The sequence below is a fragment of the Sminthopsis crassicaudata genome, chromosome 2 (assembly GCF_048593235.1).
Source record: "Sminthopsis crassicaudata isolate SCR6 chromosome 2, ASM4859323v1, whole genome shotgun sequence".
NCBI classification, from domain to species: Eukaryota; Metazoa; Chordata; class Mammalia; order Dasyuromorphia; family Dasyuridae; genus Sminthopsis; species Sminthopsis crassicaudata.
This window is the reverse complement of record NC_133618.1, coordinates 513,038,411-513,058,407: the sequence shown is the minus strand read 5'-3', so window position 1 is coordinate 513,058,407 and position 19,997 is coordinate 513,038,411. Positions and strand designations below refer to the sequence as shown.

Sequence of the window (19,997 nt, the reverse complement as noted above, 5' to 3'; positions counted from 1 at the left end):
AGGCCATTATTTAGCTCTTTAAAAGTTTTCCAAATTTGTTTGCCTTTCTTAAATTTCTTTTGTCCTGTCATTTTCTTTCAAAGACATCACACACTTCTGATTTTCTCAGAAGGAATGTTTAGAAGTACAGTTATCCCTTCCACATTGAGACTTTCTTTATCACAATTGCAATATATTGGGGTCAACATAAGAAATTAAAAGAGACATTTGAAGGGATTTTGCAGAAGTCACAGACAACACAGAGCCTATGACCAAATACTTAACCCAAATTTTACAATAAGGTAGTGTCAACACTCCATATAAGAAAAAGGAAAACATTCAGACTTCTCTGGTACAAAGGAGGACAAAAAAATTTTATACAGATTTTCCAGATCATCAGCCATACCCCTAATCACCATGATTTGGAAGAGTCTATTAAGAGAGTCTATTACAAATCCACTTTCCTCTTATATTCCAGCTTCTTAAACTATGGTTCATGAGTTCATGGTGGAGGGGGGGAGTTTTCTTATAATTGACATTATTGTGAAATTATGATTTATCAATAAATGTTTAATTTATATATCTATTTTATATATTTATATACCCTGAACCATGTAAAAATTTCTCCAGAGAAAAAAGTCACAAGTGGAAAAAGTTTAAGAAGTCTTGCCCTATGTGATTATACTCAAAACTTTCAGGATAAATTGAGTTCAAGCCCTTATCCTTTTCCTTTTGAGACATAATATAGCAGACATCTGCCATGCTCCTGATATCTGCCCAACTAGGCATCCAACTAGGTGTGCATCAAGACAAAACCCCATCCCCTGTCTCTAGTGTTGTAGAGATCTCAGCTCCAAACTGTAGAAATCTGCAGAGGCCTTGATTAGTCAGTGCCATAGCATCATTCTGTGTTGTAACAAAGCTCTTCAGGAGAGTGAAGGACAGGACAGTGTATATATGGGTTTGTTATAGAGCTCACATACTCCCCTTGACTTTCCCCCACCTTTCAGACCTCCCAGTGTCTTGGAGAGCCACATTCCAAGTCATAAGAAATCTCTCCAGGCACAGCTGTGCTGGCAATGTTAAGTGCTCTGTATTACTGGACAGAGAGCTAGCTAATGAATAGAGGGAGCAGGACAGGACACTTTGTATATGGGGCCATATGGCACCTCACTGAGCCTGAGGGAGAGTCCAGCTTCCACCTGGGACTGTTTATCCCCCAAAAAAGTTGCGGCAGAGACATATGCTGGTGAACTGTGAATTATTCAGCATGAGAGAAAGTTGAGATGTATTGAAATCTAGTACCCAGAGGACTAGCAAAAATCTAAAAACAAGCAATGAGAAAAAAAAATAAGGGGAATTTTTAAAAATAACCTAAGGTCTCAGAAAAAAGAGAACTCAAAAATTTTAAGCATAAGCAGGTAAAACAAAAGAGAAAAGATCATTAACATCAGAAGGAAATAATAGGTCTAATAAACTTGATCAGAATTTCTTTGAAAATTACTGCAAAACAAAGGAAAATGATTCAATAATCAATTAAGACAAAGGACCTTGTGGACTTTAAGAAAATGAAACTGATGTGGTTGAGGTAATAATACTAGTTCAAAGTAAACATGTGACAAATTCACAATAGTTCTTCCTTTTGGCAAAAAGCAGGTTTATTTAGGGGAATAGGTACAGACAAAATGAAAGGATAAAATAAGTATCAGAAGTGGCAATTAGGAAATAAAGTTGGGAGAGCATATATCAGCAAGGAAAATGACAAATTCCTCAGGGAAACTCACAATTAACCAGGAGAAAGGAAATACTCCATGAGGTGGGAGTAAGCCATTGACTGGCAGGTTTGTTATCTAGAATAAAGAGAAAAGTACCATTACAGAAAAGGCACTATGAGGGAGAGAAAGACTTCCTCATAGTGGGCTTAGTTCTGAAAGGAACTTGGCAAAGATTTTCTTCCTCAATAGATCTTTTAATGAGGGAAAGGAAAGGGGGAAGCCCATTTCTCGGGGCATAGATAATCCCATGAGACGCAGTGTCCCCTGTAAAATGAATTTACAGGCCCAAAAACCTGGATTGATAAATAAAAGGTTTATTGTAGAAATTTGGAAGTAAAGCTCAGTTAGAAAGATGCCAGGGCCAAAGGTGGCCGCTGGGCAGACAGGAACCCCTACATGGCTGGAAGGATACCATGTGTTGGTGGGAGGGCTCCTGCAATGAGGGCATTCCAGCTCACCTCTTTTATACCCAAAAGATGATGGGCGGTACCCCTAAGTTCTTGGCAGGCTTTTCAGTTAGCTCAGATCAGGTGAGGGCTGGGGGAAGCTGAGCTGAGGGTGGGGGGCTGGGCCCAGATATTCTTAAAGGGACTATCACTTTTATAGGGGAAACATGGCCTTGGGGTTTCTCAGGCCTGAAAACAGACTCAAAATGGAGGGTCAGAGAGCTAGATGGAATGCACCTGACTTCAGAGGTCTAAAACCTGTCTAAAGTTATGCTAATCTATCTCAAAGATTATTGTGAATCTCTTTAAAGATGCTAATTAGATTGGAGACAGGATGGATGAATTAATAAATTCTGACTTCACATTATTTAAAACAAACAGGATTTGGACTTCTTCCCGACAGGGGAAGATAATTCACATCAAAACCACAACATGCTGTTTCTTAGTGATTTAGAAGAGAACTGAGAATTGTGAGGACAGAATTTATGGTTTGCATTACAGAAATAGCTGCAGAAGAGAACATGAATCTGTGGAGACCAGTGTCATCAAGAAACAAGAGAAGTAAAAATCAATTATTAAAAGATAATGTTGAAATTTTTTCTCTTTCCTATATTTAATGAATAATGCTATGCAATTATGACTAAAGCTCCATGGTATATACTCTGTCTCTTCTTAGCTAATTGCAATATTTTTTTTCTATAACCTATTAGCTCTAGATTTGGAAATCATATTTCTGGATTATTCTATGTAGAGTTTCTGGTAAAAAAAAAAAAACTATAGGTTTTTATCAGTCTTTGTTTTGATATTTCTGGGAAATTTTAAGATCTCTTGAAATAAAAAAATAAAAAAAAAAAAAAGCTCAGGCAGCCAGATAATGCTTGCTTGGTCTTTTATGCCCAGGATTTTTTTTTTTTTTATTAATAGCTATTTCATCTTTTTTTCCAATTTGTCTTTTTGACTTTAATATGTTGATGAAGTTGTGAATGGTGTATGCAGAGAGAAACTAAAGAATTGATCCCTGAGGCAAGCAAGGAGAAGGCACTTCATCAACAGTTTAGCACCATGGTCCCACCCTTGAGGAGGTCATCTAGTCTAAAATCCAAGTTGTGTCAAACCCCAGACCCACCCTTTGTAGAGGTCCCAAGCAGTCTCACCTAGCCATTCGATGTCAGAAATCCCGGTCATGTCCCTAAGGTTAAGTTTTTTCTTACTCCCATTGGGCAACCTTTAATATTATATATATATATATATATATATATATATATATATATATATAATTTGTTTACTTTAAATCTATCACTTGTTTAACTTGAGGTAGGTAGCATCAATGAGTCTTATGGAATTATAGTTGGTCATCCCTAAATTCTTCAAGTTGTTTGTCTTCACAATATAATTATTTTATTAAAAAAAAAAAAAAATGCTGCACTAGGTAAAACTCATTAGATCTGAGTTCTGAATCCAGCTTCCTGCTAACTATTGCATGGGACCTTAGAGGGTATTACTCCTATGGGCTTCCTTTCTCTTTTTTGTGAAACAAAGGCCAGACTCAGCCATTTCTATAATCCTTCATTACTCTAAAATTCTGTGATTCCTGTTGTCCTTTCTGTGACCATATGAATCTGGGGTCTATTTTTTTTCTTCAGAAAAGGAGAGGACTGCCAGAAAAAGGCATAGGCCAGCTTTGCCCCCCAAAGCAAGGCCATTTATTCCTCAGGCTGAATAATTCCATGATGTCAAGTTAATAAGTAGATTTTTCTATAATGGACCAGGACAATGTTACTACTTTGTTCTTCAATAGGAGGTCAAGTATATGATATTGGTCAGCATTGAAGGATGGAGAGAGGAAGGATTAGTGGTTTTTTTTTTTTTTTTTTTTTTTTTTTTTAATGAAAAAAGCAACAAGATAAATGGTTCTGGGGGAGGAATATTGATAACTGAATTTTCATTTTTTTCTATTGTGGACTAGTATGGGAGAATGAGCCGTATAGAGGTGGCTACATGGTCTATAAAATGGTGTCTGTTATCTCTACAGCTAAAGATGATGGTATTTCCCTGTTATAAATAGAATAGCATTATCTTGTTGCTATTTTCTGCAAAATTTCCTTCAGAAAAGATATTTAACTCTGAAGTTTTATTTGTCTTTCTCTCTTTTGCCCAAAGGCAATTGGGATTAAATGACTTGCTCAGTCACATAACTAGGAAGGAGTAAGTATCTGAGGTCGAATTTGAATTCAGGTGCTCCTAATTTCAGGACTGGTGCTCTATCTATTACATCATCTGGCTGTCTCTGAAGCTTGATTTGAAAAGCCTGGTTAACCTTAGAAGGCAAAAGGGATGGAAGGAGGAATAGAAATGATAGACGAAGAAAACTTTTTTAAGGACAAGATTATATTCATAGTGATATTAAGGCACATTTATAAATTTAGGGGCATAGGATGCCAATTGAATGCTTTTCTTTGTCTTAAAATAAGCAAAATAATTCCATGGCTAAATAGGATTCAATGCTGTGGTTTTTATTGTCCTTTAACTCCTAAAAATCAATTTTTCAAAGTCTTATTTACTCTTAAGCACAATAATACCCTTTCATCCAGTATCACCAGGATTAAGACATTTCTCATAGGTGAATTGTCTCAGATAATTGAAACTTGCTCTCTAAATACTAGTACATTTTTTTTTAACAGTTGCACCAGTTTGGAAAAGAACTTTCTGTGTGTTACAATCTTTAGCTCACATAACATGTTAAACATAATTCAATAATCTTATGAATGACTAGAAGTCATAATAATTACATTACAGTTCTTTAATTGTGTAACATGCTCATGAACTACTGAGATGCCTTGCAGGGCTATTTTCTCTTATATTAAATGATCATAGACTGGAATGCTTTTTGAGTTCTTGAGGCTTCTATTACCTCTTTTGATGTCATCCTGAGTGCTTTACCTTTTTGCTGGTGATGTAGCAAGTTTGTCCCAGTGGTCATCTTTATGATTTATTGTTGATGGTATTCTGTTGAGAATTGGGAAATCAGTTTTTAAATGTATCAGAATTCTTTGCAAACTAAGAGTCAATGGGAGCAGTTCTATGAATAAATTATAAGAACTTCTGACAATGGACTTAGATTATCTAGAAGAAACCTGTTCTCTTTTTTTTTTTTTTTTTTTTTTTAACATTTTCATTATTTGACATTGCTGAATAAATGGTTGGTATCCTTTATGTAAAGTGTTACTATACTTAGGAAATAGGTTTATTTCATTATTTGGTTGACGGTGCTCATTATCACAAGTCCAAATATCTTCACATTGGCATCACAAATTACCTTACTTCAAATTATGTTGATATTTCACCTGAAGATGAAAGGTTTTTAATTAGGATTCTAATGGATAAATCTCATTTTTTTTCTTATAAAATAGTGACTCAAGGACAAAATTTTAACACCTTTTAAGTTTGTTTTTCTTTTAATTCTCTTCTCTCTTCTCTTCATTCTTGTTACCTTATCTATTTCCAATGATTGTTCTGAAGTAGACAAGGTGTTAGATAATTAAAACTTACCCTTCCCAGAACTATGTATTTATATATATATATTACCCATACATATGTGTGTATATATATATATATACACACACACACATACATACACACACATACATCTTAAAAGAATCTCTTAGGACCAAAAAGCTTGAAAGAACAGAAAATTAAAATTTAATGGTGGAACTTTGACCAATCAGTGGGGGAAGAGATCTTTTTTTTCTTTTCTGGATGGAAAATTGTGGGGGCTCTCTGGTGTTGTTTTATTAAGATGGGAGCAGTGAATAGTGCATGCAAAAGGGAAGTTCTTTTTTAGTTTAGTGATATGGTGCTCAAACAATTTTCAACTCTGGGATTCTGTTCTAGTCACAGCCAAATGAGAAGTGCCAGTCCCTTTATTCCATCTTCTCTGGTTCCTGCCTTTCATGTGACTAGGAAAGGCTGAGTATATTAAGGAATCAGTCTCTGACAGCTAGAAATGCCCTATATTCACATGGTGGTCAAAGTTCCTCAATACCCAAGAAGTCCAGGGTGGAGTATCTGCTACTCTGGGAGCAGTTCAGATTCCATCAGTATCAAGGACACCAGAGTATTCCTTATCTGGTGGTACCTGTGATTCTCTTCCTTCTCACCCCCATCTCCAGCTTCCCAGAGTTTGGAGTATGGGGGTATAGGTATTATAATTCCCATAGCTGGCTGACTCTGCCAGGCCCTGCTCTCATTCCTGGATGATGATGTGTCAGTGAACAAAGTCTCCATGGTTGGATCCAAATTCTCCTGAGAGGTTAGGGAATCTTTTTTTTCCTGGAAGAGAACATAAAGAGCCAATTATTAAGGGCAACTGGCTGCAGAGGAGTAGGAGTGCTTTAGCCCAAGGTATTAAACTCAAGTAGAAACATGGACCACTAATCCAGACATAAGGATCTTTGTAGATCACTAGGTTTTAAAATGTAATATTATCTATGTTTTATTAATAATTTTAGTGTATTTATTTTATATATTAGGTTATAATTTATTTTATTTTAAATAAATTTATTTTATAATTCATTAATTTTAACATTTTAAAATAATTTATATTATATTATTTTATTTTGTTAAAAATTTCCTGTGTTTTAATCTAGTTCAGCAAGACAAGGAAGAATACATTATGTCCTATCAGATACAGAAATAGGTTAGAAGCTGTAGAAAAATAAATGAGATATTAGGAGATATCTAAGCCTATTTTTTCCTGCTTATTTCCCTACAGAAAAAAAAAAAAAAATTATCATGGAGATGTGTATGTTTGTACATTTGTGTTAATGCGAAATCAAGTCTCCATACTCTGGGTAGGGTTTGTATTTATGTGACCTAATTTGAGAGATTAGGGGAGGGAAAGCATTTTTCACTTTTGAGACTATAATCCTAATGAGTTCTTTGTTGTTAATTTTAGCAATTTGGACCTTATCAGTATTCTACAAAAAACTTACATTGGATCGTGTAATTGTTATGAAGACCTGGTGTAGGTAGGGAGAATATTATCACTCCCACTTTGCAAATAATGAATTTGAAATTCTGGATGTTAAATGACTTTAAAGTCAGCAGGAGAGCTGGTATTTGAAACCAGGTCCTCTGGCTCCAAATTCAGTGTTTTCTTTCACTACAGCAGGCTGTTTCTTGCCTTAGCTTTATTTAGTTTTTTGGATTCAAAAATTTTAAATTGACTTTTGAGAGTCAGAATGGTATAATGAATTCCTTGGCCTGAAGATGTATATTCAAGACACTCAAAACGCATAAGAACTGTGTGATGATGGACAAATCACTTAACCTCCTAATTAAATTTTTTCAGCAACTTTAAGAATCTAAGATATAGATAAGTTAGGACGTAACCCCCACCTTCTCCAAAAAAAAAAAAAAATGTTAAGAAATATATATATTGGGGCAGCTAGGTGGTACAGTAGATAGAACACCAGCCTTGAATTCAGGAGGACCTGAGTTCAAATCTGGTCTCAGACACTTAACACTTCCTAGCTGTGTGACCCTGGGCAAGTCACTTAACCCCAGCCTCAAAAAAAAAAAAAAAAAAAAAAAAAGGAAGAAATATATATATTTTCTGAATACAATTCTTCCTTTGCAACAACAACAACAACAACAAAAATTTGGTTCTGCACATATATATTGTACCTAGGATATACTATAAGATATTTAATATGTATGGGAATGCCTGCCATCCAGGGGAGGGGGTGGAGGGAAGGAGGGGAAAAACTCGGAGCAGAGGGGAGTACTAGGGATAATGTTGTAAAAAAAAAAAAAAAATTACCTATGCATATGTACTGTCAAAAAATGTTATAATTATAAAAATTAATTTAAAAAAAAAAGAAATATATATATTTTAGGGAACAGGTAGGTGGTACAGTAAACAGAGCACCAACCCTGAAGTCAGGAGAGCTTCATGTGACCTCAGACACTTAACACTTCCTAGCTGTGTGACCCTGGGCAAGTCACTTAACCCCAATTCCCTCAGTGAAAAAGAAATATATTTTTTAGAGTCTTAGAGCCTCTAGATTTCTTTAGTGAGATTTTCTGGGGGCTCTAGTCTTCTGATGGGGTTCTAAAGAAAGAGAAGAAGGATCAGAAAAAAATATATAGTAAAGTGATGCTTTACAAATTTGCCCAGGGCTAACTCTAATACTGTATGTGTTTGTAGTGTGAAAGACATGTAAGCTGTGGTACTGTGCCATGTATGATCCATATCTCCCTATTGGATAATGTGGTGGGATGATGGACCTGAGTGTTGGCAGGTGCATCCCAAGGCTGTGCTACTTGACCCTTTCCCCTAAGTCCCCTCCCTCAACACTTACAGCCCCATTTCTGCTTTTTGCCTCTTCCAAGCCTGGGACTTGTCCCCTGGCCCTTTGCTTTGACTTTTGGTTTCTGGAGTAGAGATTTCCCATCCTGTGCCCAGGTAACCCCTTCTGATCCCACTTTGGTTAAAGGAGGCTAAGATGTCTCAGGAAAAAATAGCTGGAAAGGAGTCAGAAGAAGGAACTATTTGTGACCTCATTTGTAGCTACGGATACAGGAGGCAATTGAACCTCCTGCCTGGCCCTGATTGGAAGGTAGAACAGTTCTTGAAGAAGCAAGAGATGTGTAGTTTCAGGGAAGTGGGAAAGTAATTTTTCAGATGCTTCTTGTCTGGGATGTCTTGTTGAAATGATTAGATAAGAGCTAAAAGATGCCTGTCCTTAGCCTGCTCCCTATCCCAATTATATATTTATACTACCTTCCATGCCTAAAACCCACTTTTATGTTTAATCTGTCATTCAAATGTATCCACATCACAGAACTGGAAGATCTTAAAGTTGAAAGGAGAGGACTTCTGAACTGAATGAGGCAGGCAGATCAACTCTGTACCTACTGCAGCAAAAACCTAAAAATTGAACTAGACTGAATAGTGATCAGGAAATCCAATGAGCAACTACAGTAAGTGACTTTTGCTATCCTAAAACTGTACAAAAAGTCAGCCAGAAGTCCATGGGCAGTAGGAAAGGGGGGCTCCAGTAAAGTCAGGGCAAAGAGGTAAACAAACCTGTAACCTCAGCTCAGCCAGAAACACATGTAGTCTGAAGGACTGTATTGGAGGAAACAAAAATGGAAGGCTCCAGTCGAAAGCCCCAGCGTGGTCAGGACCCAGGAGCTGGGACCTTGAAAACCATAAAGAGCATCAGAGAGGTATGTGGTGATGAATGTTTCACCACCAATGCTCTGGGGCTCATGACACACTTTTAAGATAAATTTGCATCATGAACATTTTCTCCATCACTTTTAAGTTCTGACAACACAAATCAAGCCTTGATTTATAGATGCTGATTTCTTGGAAATAAAGGTTCATATTAAAGATTTAGTAGTCAGCATTTTGGGAGCCCCTATGAGTTGTCCCTGTGGAAACCCCCTGATAGACACCAATGTTTGGCAGGTTTGGACAAAGCCAGTCCAGGCCTCTACTAATCTGTCCTGAGATTTATCCTGAGAAGGCCTTAAGACCCAGAAATCTGAACTTCAAAGGTCTAGGGTAGGGGGAGAATAACTATACAAGATGGAGGGAAAATTAGAAGACTTAGGTCAACAATAAGCAGAGACAATCTCTCTACCTAACAGTGCAGGAGAAGGAAGAACCAATCCCTAGTATAAAATCTTAGTTCAGGCACTAAGGCTAGAGTGATAAGTAAATCAGAAATATACCAATCATTATAAAAATTTATTGTAGATCCAGAAATGTTCCAATACAAGTTAGTAGAGGAATAAATACCATAAAGAGAGATGCTTTTCTGTCACTTCTGCTCCAGGATCAGGCATCTAATTAGCTTATCAGAGTGGACTGTGAGTAAAAAGGGCCCAAGACAATAGAACATAGTCAATAAACATTTTTGTATTTATTATGTGCTAAGTGCTGAGGACAAAAAGAGGCAAAAGACAGTCTCTGGCCTCAAGGAGACTCCAGTCTGATAGGGAAGAAAGAAATGTCCAACTTTGCATTTTGGAGTTCTTTTGAAAAAGATGCTGGAGAGGTTTGTCATTTCCTTTTAAAAATCATTTTACAAATGAGGAAACTGAGGCAAATACCATTAAATAACTTGCCCAAAGTCATGTAGATAGTAAATATCTAAGGCCACATTTGAATTCAGATAGAGTCTTCTTTCAGGCCTAGTGCTCTGACCACTGTGTCACTTTACTGCCCTCTTACAATGTTGTTATTTTATAAGTTGTCCCCCTAAATCTGCTTACTTTGCATCAGTTCATATAACTCTTCCCAATTTCTTTTTTGATGATCAAACATTTTTTCTATTCATCCTCACCCCTAAGTAAAAAATTTATAAAAAAACCTCTTATAATAAACATAGTCAAGTAAAAAAAAAAAGTCTACATTGGCCATGTCACAAAATGTATATTTCATTGTGCATTTTAGTCTGTGACATTTTTTATTAATTTTATAATTATACATTTTTGACAGTATATATGCATGAGTAATTTTTTTATAACATTATCCCTTGTATTCATTTTTCCAAATTTTCCCTTCCCTCCCTCCCTTTACTCCCTCCCCTAGATGACAGGCAATCCCATACATTTTACATGTGTTACAGTATAATCTAGATACAATATATGTGTGTAAATCCAATTTTCTTGTTGCATGTTAAGTACTGGATTCCGAAGGTATAAGTAATCTGGGTAGATAGACAGTAGTGCTAACAATTTACATTCACTTCCCAGTGTTCCTTCTCTGGGTGTAGTTATTTCTGTCCATCATTGATCAGCTGGAAGTGAGTTGGATCTTCTTTATGTTGAAGATTTCCACTTCCATCAGAATACATCTTCATACAGTATTGTTACTGAAGTGTACAGCGATCTTCTGTTTCTGTTTATTTCACTCAGCATCAGTTCATGCAAGTCTCTCCAAACCTTTCTGTATTCCTCCTGCTGGTCATTTCTTACAGAGCAATAATATTCCATAGCCTTCATATACCATAATTTACCCAACCATTCTCCAACTGATGGACATCCATTCATCTTCCAGTTTCTAGCCACTATAAAAAGGGCTGCCACAAACATTTTGGCACATACAGGTCCCTTTCCCTTCTTTAGTATTTCTTTGGGATATAAGCCCAGTAGTAGCACTGCTGGGTCAAAGGGTATGCACAGTTTGATAACTTTTTGGGCATAATTCCAGATTGCTCTCCAGAATGGCTGGATTCTTTCACAACTCCACCAACAATGCATCAGTGTCCCAGTTTTCCTACATCCCCTCCAACATTCATCATTATTTGTTCCTGTCATCTTAGCCAATCTGACAGGTGTGTAGTGGTATCTCAGAGTTGTCTTAATTTGCATTTCTCTGATCAGTAGTGATTTGGAACACTCTTTCATATGAGTGGATATAGTTTCAATTTCATTATCTGAGAATTTTCTGTTCATATCCTTTGATCATTTATCAATTGGAGAATGGTTTGATTTCTTATAAATTAGGATCAATTCTCTATATATTTTGGACCTTTGAGACCTTTATCAGAACCTTTAACTATAAAAATATTTTCCCAATTTGTTACTTCCCTTCTAATCTTGTTTGCATTAGTATTGTTTGTACAGAAACTTTTTAGTTTGATGTAATCAAAATCTTCTATTTTGTGATCGATAATGATCTCTAGTTCTTCTCTAGTCATAAATTCCTTCCTCCTCCACAGGTCTGAGAGGTAGACTATCCTCTGTTCCTCTAATCTATTTATGATCTCCCTCTTTATGCCTAAATCATGGACCCATTTTGATCTTATCTTGGTATATGGTGTTAAGTGTGGGTCAGTCTGTGACATTTTTGTCATGAGGTGGGCAACATTTTTTGTCAGCCCTCTGGAATAATGTTTGATCATTGCATTGATCAAAATTAATCCTTAAAGGACTGTCTGCCTTGACACAATATTAATGTCATAAATTATTCTGCTGGTTTTTCTGATTTTACTTTGCATCAGTTAATATCAATCTTCCCAAGTTTCTCTGAAATTGTCTCTTCATTTCTAACAGCACAATAATATTCTAATGTATATATGCATACATATATCTCCTTAGGTTCCATTTATTTTCCACTACAAAAAGGAATGCTATAAGAGCTACATGAAACCTTTTTATATAATCAAAATTATTTGTTTTATTCTTGTGATCTTCTATCCTTTGTTTGGTCATGAATTATCATCCTGCTTAAGGACCAGAAAGATGATTTCTTCTTTGTTCTTCTAATTTGTTTATGATATGACCTTTTATATCAAGGTCATATACTAATTTGGAATTTACCTTGATATATATATTTATATATATATATAATGAGTCTAAACCACATTTCTTGATTGCTATTCAGTTTTCATGGAAGGTTTTATCAGAGTGAGTACTTACTTAAGTAGCTTATGTCTTTGGTTCTAGCAAATACTAGATTATAAATTTTTTGTCTTCTTTTTTGTTGTATACTTAATCTGTTCCACTGATTAAATAGCTAGTACCAAATTGCTTTGATGATTTCTCTTTTGTAATATTGTATGAGATCTAATACTGCTAGGATCTTTTGTGTGGAACAGTGATCACTAACCCAAAATAATTCAAACAGATGTTTCTCAGATCCAGAGTAGAAAGCAGTTTATTCAGTTTCTGCAGAAAAAGGGCATTGCCTCCTTTAGTATAGTTTAATGGAGTGAGGCAAAGGACAGGCAACAGAATAGATTTTTTTATACCCTAAAATTTTATCACATCTTAGGTCCCAGCTGTCCCTGACTTACTCCACCCTCAGGGTTCAAGGACAGGGGGACTATAGATTGATTATAAAGCTATTTTGTACTAAATTAAGCAAGGGTACAGGCAAGATGGGGTTTTCCTGGGATTGCAGCCCCAAACTTTAGTAAGGGTCAGTTCTCTGAGAAGGCCTCACATTGATCCCACATAATGCCTCCTCTTTTTGACCATTTGAGGACTTCTCACACTAATCCAGACACAATTTTTCAGCTCCTGTATCTATCTCATCTTCAGGACTTTCCCTATCTTCCTGATTTATGGGCTCCCACCCTTTAATACTCATTAATTGGCTATTACAGAAGTTATAGGACATTAATCTCCATTTTTCATTATATAGCCAGTTCCTGCTCCAAGGAGCTTACATTCTTTTTCAAGAAGGTAAATTCCACCCCTCGTTATTCCTCGATGTCCTTGTGAGCTTCAACCTTCCAATTCAAGTTTTATCTCTCTAATTCAATTTTCACAGCTGTGGAAAAAAACAGACAAACAAAACAAAAAAACCAATACCCATCTATTCTTCACAATTCCACTTTTTTCTTTTTAGTAATTTGGTTTACTGTAACATATTTTACATGTATGGGATTGCCTATCATCTAGGGGAGGGAGTAGAGGGAAGGAGGGGAAAATTTGGAAAAGTGAAAATACAAGGGATAATGTTGTAAAAAAAAAAAAATTACCCATGCATATGTACTGTCAAAAAAAATTATAATTATAAAATTAATTTTAAAAAAAAGAGAAAAAAAATTGATTTCCACATCCTTTTCTAATCCCTCACATTTGGCTAATAATTTTTTACATCCCACTTCATAAAAGACTATTAACCTCTGCACAACTCTCCTTACACAGGATGGATAGTTAATCCCTGAATTTTTAGCTAATTCTTCTAATAAGCCTGTACTAGGAGAGAAATTTCCAATTGTAATACATGTTCCTCCTCTTCCTCCCATTAACCTTTCTAGAGTCATTCTATTTTCCCCTGCCATTCTGCTAATGGCATTTAACCTGCTATTCTATTCACTGCTTCTCTGGTGTAACTTATCCAATAATATTTACTCACCAGAGTAGAAATGACCCAAATCCAGAACTAGATTTCTAGCCCTGAATTCATCAGGGCTATCTCTGACTTAATTCTTCCTGATTTAGTCTTTCTTATTTCATCTAATGCCCACATAAAAGGAATAGCTGATTGGATCGGTGCACAAGTGCCACTCAATTCCCCAGGCAAAACAAGTTTGAGAGTGTTACCTCCACCCAAGATTTGCTTGGGGAGGGAATGCTCATCCAATAAATTGCCAGAGCTACCCTTTGTTACATTCCAGACTTGGGTACATGTTTCTACAGTCTCTAGATTTTGGAATCTTTCACCCTGCCACAAGAAGCAAGCTGATTATTTTCTAGAGATAAAGGACTGGTATAAAGTATTGCAATTTCCCCCAGGAATGTTATTTTGGGAACAGGAAGAATTCACTCTCATGGTTTTCTATATCCAAAGGGAATGGTATTATCTGGACATGGGGTAACCTGTAGCACAGACATAGAAATTGCTTTTTGTTCAGGCTCTTTTTTTTAAACTAATTTTTACTTTACCAATTGTAAAGTTATTGGTATCTATATTATATCCTTAACTTGATTCTAAATCTTCCTAAGATATGTATACCTATTACAAATAACCAACTTACTCTTTGATCTGAATTTTTTAAATGTCTAGCCCTAGTAGCAAATCAAACTTCATTACAAATTGGACAGGCAATTCCATAAAGACCTATCAGGCCACAATTGTACCTACTTGTCAAGGCTGGTCAAGCCTCTACAATTCTACAATTTGACAAGCATCAAACTGAATTGTTTATATGATATCCTTTCCTAGTAATATTAACCCAAATCTTAACCTGATGTCCCCATCTTAAGCAGCAGAGGATAGCATTAACCTCCCCCCTTCACAGGATTGATGGACTCTTTACAGGAAACCCACTCAGATACTGGGTAGCTTGGGGTCTACTCACCAACCAGTTCCAGTTCCTTCTCAAACAAATGGGACCCAAAGTTTTTAGAGTAGGGGGTGATGATCTCAACTTCTGAAACTACTTCGTACTGAGAATGGACTTTGAACTGAGTTATCTTACAGGGTCCCATTTGAAGGGGTTAAAGCTGATTGAAGAGTCGGTGGATTGAGTCAAACCCCTGAAACTGGTCAATACAGCTGTCTTGTGCTGGTCATTTGAAGGTGAATTGCTCAAAGCCTAGAGGAAAACAAACCTAAGAGAACTAGAGAGAGAGCAAGTACAAAGAGCAAATTCATATATTTTTCCCTGAAGATTCTGTAAAAAGTTAGGTATCACTAATGAGGGAAAGGAAAGGGGAAACCCCATTTCTCTGCACATAGATAGTAAGATAATCCCATGAGGCGCAGTGTCCCAAAAACCTAGATTGTAGAAATTGGAAATAAAGCTCAGTTAAAAGCTCAGTTAGAAAGATGCCAGGGCCAGAGGTGGCTGCTGGGCGGGCAGGAACCCTTACATGGTTGGTAGGATACCATATGTTGGCTGGGAGGGCTCCTACAAAGAGGGCTCCAGCTCACCTCTTTTATACCCAAAAGATGATGGGCGGTACCCCTAAGTTCTCGGCAGGCTTTTCAGTTAACTCAGATCAGGTGAGGGATGAGCTGATAGTGGGGCTGGGCCCCAATATTCAAAGGGTGCCTTTGACCAGGATTTGTGAATCAAGGTCAGCCATGAGTTGGGCAATTAGAAAGGAATCTTAAAGGGACCTCAACCCCCATCACCTCCTTTTTACATTTACATTACACCCTAAAAGCAATTTTCAGAAAGGGGGGATTCCATCAGAATAACAGAGGTATTCACAGAATCCTTCATAAATAGGTTTCATTTATCTATCAAAAGCAGGATAGTGATAAAGATTAACCCAAATTTCTGCATGAGGCATATGTGTAAAGCCTCTGCCAGTATATATATATAATTTTTTTTTTAGGCAAGTATCTCTACAACTCTGAACAAGTTTCAAGAGAAGGGAGTTCAATGGCACTTTGAGGAGTCACTTGGGCTCCTACTCTGATACCAATGAAAAAGATTTCACAAGAAACTATAGCCTGTTGTAGGCTTTGAAGGGATTAAAAACTGGCCTGAAGGCATTTAAAAACTACTCAGATTTCTATAAATTTTCCCATTGATTTAACAAAACATTCCATAAGTTACATCCCTCTAAGAAAACCTGAGTACACTAAAACCCTCTTCTCTAAACCATATGAAAAATATTTTAGCTTCAGTTTCAATAATAAAATAATAGGTCCCACAGACAGTTGTATTAATTGTTTTTATATTTACATAAGGTTCTTAAAGGACCTTGTTTCATACAGACACATGCATTTAACAACAGATAGGTGAGCAGGCCAAATATTTATTTAATTATAAGATATAGTGACTACATATTTTCAGATCAAACCCAGCAAAATATAACACGCTTAATCTGTGCTCATGGCTTCTATTAACTACTTACTCTGATTATAGAAATTTGCTAAAAGAGGAAAAAGGAGGATTATTATTATAATAGCATCAAAACTCATCTTTCAAGGCCTCAGTCTTAAGGTATAGTTGGATAACCAATTATGTAGTAATAATCCCACTTTAGCCAATTCAATTTTTGGATGGTGAGTTACTAACTTAATGATTCATATAAATAATCATTCAAATAATAGCAAAACAATAACAGTTATAATCTAATCTCAATAACAAGTTTCATTAACCAGGTCTTAAATCCTAAACTATCTATCCCATGTGCCAAGAGGAAGAAAGCTCTAGATCATATTCATTTTTAAAAAGTGACCACAATGCACTTAATAAATATTAGATGATTTGCTGAATGGATTTTAAAATAACCACTTTCAGAGAATTTGCAGTTAACCAGAAATTTAACAAACTTCTTTTAGAAGTTCCTTGCATTGCTAAGTGGTAGAACCTTTGAAATAGCATCACAAATGATTTTGCCTTAAAACAACCCCAGACTTGAAAAATAAAAACAATTATTCAGTTAACACCATATTGATGCAGGACTAGTGGTAGAGAATTGAGGTAGGAATCTCCTCTGGTCAGGGCAGGTCCAACATGAAAGAATTCGTGAACCTGAAAAGTCTAAATGGCAAAAGGGATTTTTATTGGCACTGAGAAGCCAGCTTTGCTAGGAAGACAGACTCTTCAGTGGCTAGAGTCCTGTTAGGGAAATAAAAGTTACCACTGAGAAGAGGGTATCTTCACAGAGGTCAGGAGTCCTGGCAGGCAGCTGTGCCAAGAACAGAGGTCCCTCGGCAAAGCATAATCCCCTAATTTGGATTTCTGCAAAAATCTGGAGTTCAGAATTGTCCTATTTTATAGCAGTCAGAGGCTAGAGCTTTCATTCAAAATTGAATGAGAATCCCTCTTTGTTGTCGATGCCCCCAGGCCTAGACTTTCAGTTGAAAAGAGAATACTTGAAGTTTTAAGCCACTCGCTAAGAACATCAGCCCCAGATTTCCACCTGAATGAGATCACTTAAATTTGGGCTACTGGGAGTGGTCTCTTTCAGGATTTATCCTGGTTGACTTAGGGCACACCCCAATTTCATGGGGTGTTTCCTTTCTCCTGGATCTCCTTTCCATCATTAATTATTAAAAACCCCTTTCTATGCTCTCTCACTCTATTTCATATTTACCATTCCTGGTGCTTGCTCCATTTTTGGTCCTGGAAGCACATCTTCTGGTGCCACCCAAAACATCCTACTCCTCTCTGCAACACCCTATCACATCAGTAATGCTTAACAATTTTAGCTTTCAATATTACTGCAAATAACTTAATTAGCAATTTCACAATTGTCATAACAGCCAAATAGAGAGATAACATAGCTTGTCATAAAAATGGATAGGAATCTCATGTGATTTACAGTTACATTTCCAATTTCAACATACACATCAATTGAAGAAAAAATTATTTTAAAAATCAATACTTTAACTTGTGAAATTCTAACTGAATGTTTCATTCAAGCTTATCAATTGCGTTTGCAAATTAATTTCTTGTTCCTTGTTTTTAAACCACTTTTAAAAAATTTCTAAATAACTTTGGACCAAATGTCATAAAATTTATACATATGCCCAGCCGAGCTGACTAAATTTTAAAGCATATTTCAGAATTTTTACAAAATTACCCAACATACAATTTAGAAAGCAACATATTTCATCTATTTAGGAGATACTAATATGTGATCTCTTTAGGTAAGTTACCAGAGAACCAATTTTTAAATGTAAAATCAAGTCAAATACAAATTTAAACTTCTAGTAGCAATACCACAATATTAATACACATATATTTCTAAAATCTTATTCCCAAATGCATCACTTGAAAGTAATACTATCATATGCTATTTAAACACACAGTAATTTAGGTCACATTTTTTGGAGAAAACTTTTCCTCAAAAACTCCATTTTCCTAGACTGCCCAAAATCTTTGAAATGGCAATAAAAGTATTTTAGTCCTGAGATAGAGACACAAGCTCCTGGGAGCTAAATAGCAATGGTTCCTATCCCCTCCCTAAATTTTGTACTCTTCCTTGTGACCTGGTGTCCCCAAGCCACATGGAGATGGATCACACCCTTTTACAGAATCCAAAGTCCCCTGAGAAGTTGGGACTCTGGGGATTAGGGGACATAGAGAGAAACCAAGACTGACTCCAGAGCATGGGGTATTGGGGAAGGCTACCATTTTTTGGAGAAGCTGGACTGGACCTAAGCCCACATTCAGCAGCCCTGGTCATTCCCAGTCCCCTCTAGAGAGAGAAGCTTGAAAGTTTAAAAGAAATTCAGGTTATTTTGCATCAGGATGCACAAAATAAGCTCTTCTAAATCCCAAAATGGCCATTTCTTTTACTTTGTAATTCAGTTGACTGAGAAAACATTGAAGATAAAACACAGATTCATACCCACATGTTGCTTTTAAATTCCTTTCACATGAATTTAACTTTTGACATATTTAATCTTCAGAGGATTCATACTTGTACTAAATAGTATGTCCTCCAACTTACACTTGGGGGACTCACCCCAATTTTCAATTTGTATCTAAGGTTCACGCTTTGATTTATTACTGAGTACCAATTACGAGGGGTCACCTCCTTCCCTCATCATCTGAGGGACTTACTGGGCACTTCCCCTTTCACTGGATCACTATCTTTAACCATCCCAGGGCCCCAGTTCAGCTCAGCTTACTAGACATTGCCCTTTTCAGGGGCTCCTTTCAGCTTTTACACCAGGGTATATGTTGTATACCTTGTGTAACTATTTCTCTCACCACTGCCCAGGTTTTTCCTCTTTTTATTCTGTTGGAGCTTCTTCTGGTTTCTGCTCTGGCGAGTTTGACTCTTTGGGCTCCTGCTTTTCCAACAGTGGGCTCTCCCCTGTCAAGTCCAAAGGATATTTGGGCTGTTCCTCTGACAGATGCCTACTTTTGGGAGAGACAAGAGTTGCCACTGAGAGAGTACAATCCTGGATGAGCCCCCAGAAAACAGCATGTGACAGCAACCACTAACCCAAAATAATTCAAAGAGATGTATCTCAGAACCAGAGCAGAAAGCAGTTTATTCAATTTATGCAGAAAAAGAATGTTGTCTCCATTATCATAATCTAATGAAGTGAGACAAAGGATGGCAACAGAATTGGGTTTTTTAATATCCTAAAACTTTATCACATCTTGGGCTCCAACTGTCCCTGACTTATTTCACTTTCAGGGTACAAGAACAGGGGGACTAGAGATTACAAAGTAGTTTGTGTGAGATTAAGCAAGGGTACAGGCAAGGGGTTTTTCCTGGAACTGTAGCTCCAAACTATGGCAGGAATCAGTTCTCCAGAAAGGCCTCACATTGATCCCACATACTTTCCTTTCCATTTTTCTCCCATTATCTTCCCTAAGATTCTTGACTTTTTGTTCATACTGAT

At 36.5% G+C, this 19,997-nt stretch overlaps 2 long non-coding RNA genes across 2 annotated transcripts in view; one reads left to right on the top strand and one right to left on the bottom strand.

The window, feature by feature from the left end:
• Window positions 1-5,876: 5,876 nt before the first annotated feature.
• LOC141557878 (uncharacterized) lies at window positions 5,877-8,761 on the bottom strand. Its single transcript, XR_012486916.1, has 2 exons — window positions 8,563-8,761; window positions 5,877-6,529 (listed from the first exon to the last, which is right to left on the bottom strand). It is a non-coding gene; the product is annotated as an uncharacterized LOC141557878 (long non-coding RNA).
• A 58-nt stretch (window positions 8,762-8,819) lies between these two features.
• Window positions 8,820-19,997, top strand: part of LOC141557877 (uncharacterized) — a 23,883-nt gene continuing 12,705 nt past the window's right edge. The window contains exon 1 of the long non-coding RNA XR_012486915.1: window positions 8,820-9,184. This is a non-coding gene — a long non-coding RNA (uncharacterized LOC141557877). The remainder of the gene's footprint in view (window positions 9,185-19,997) is intronic.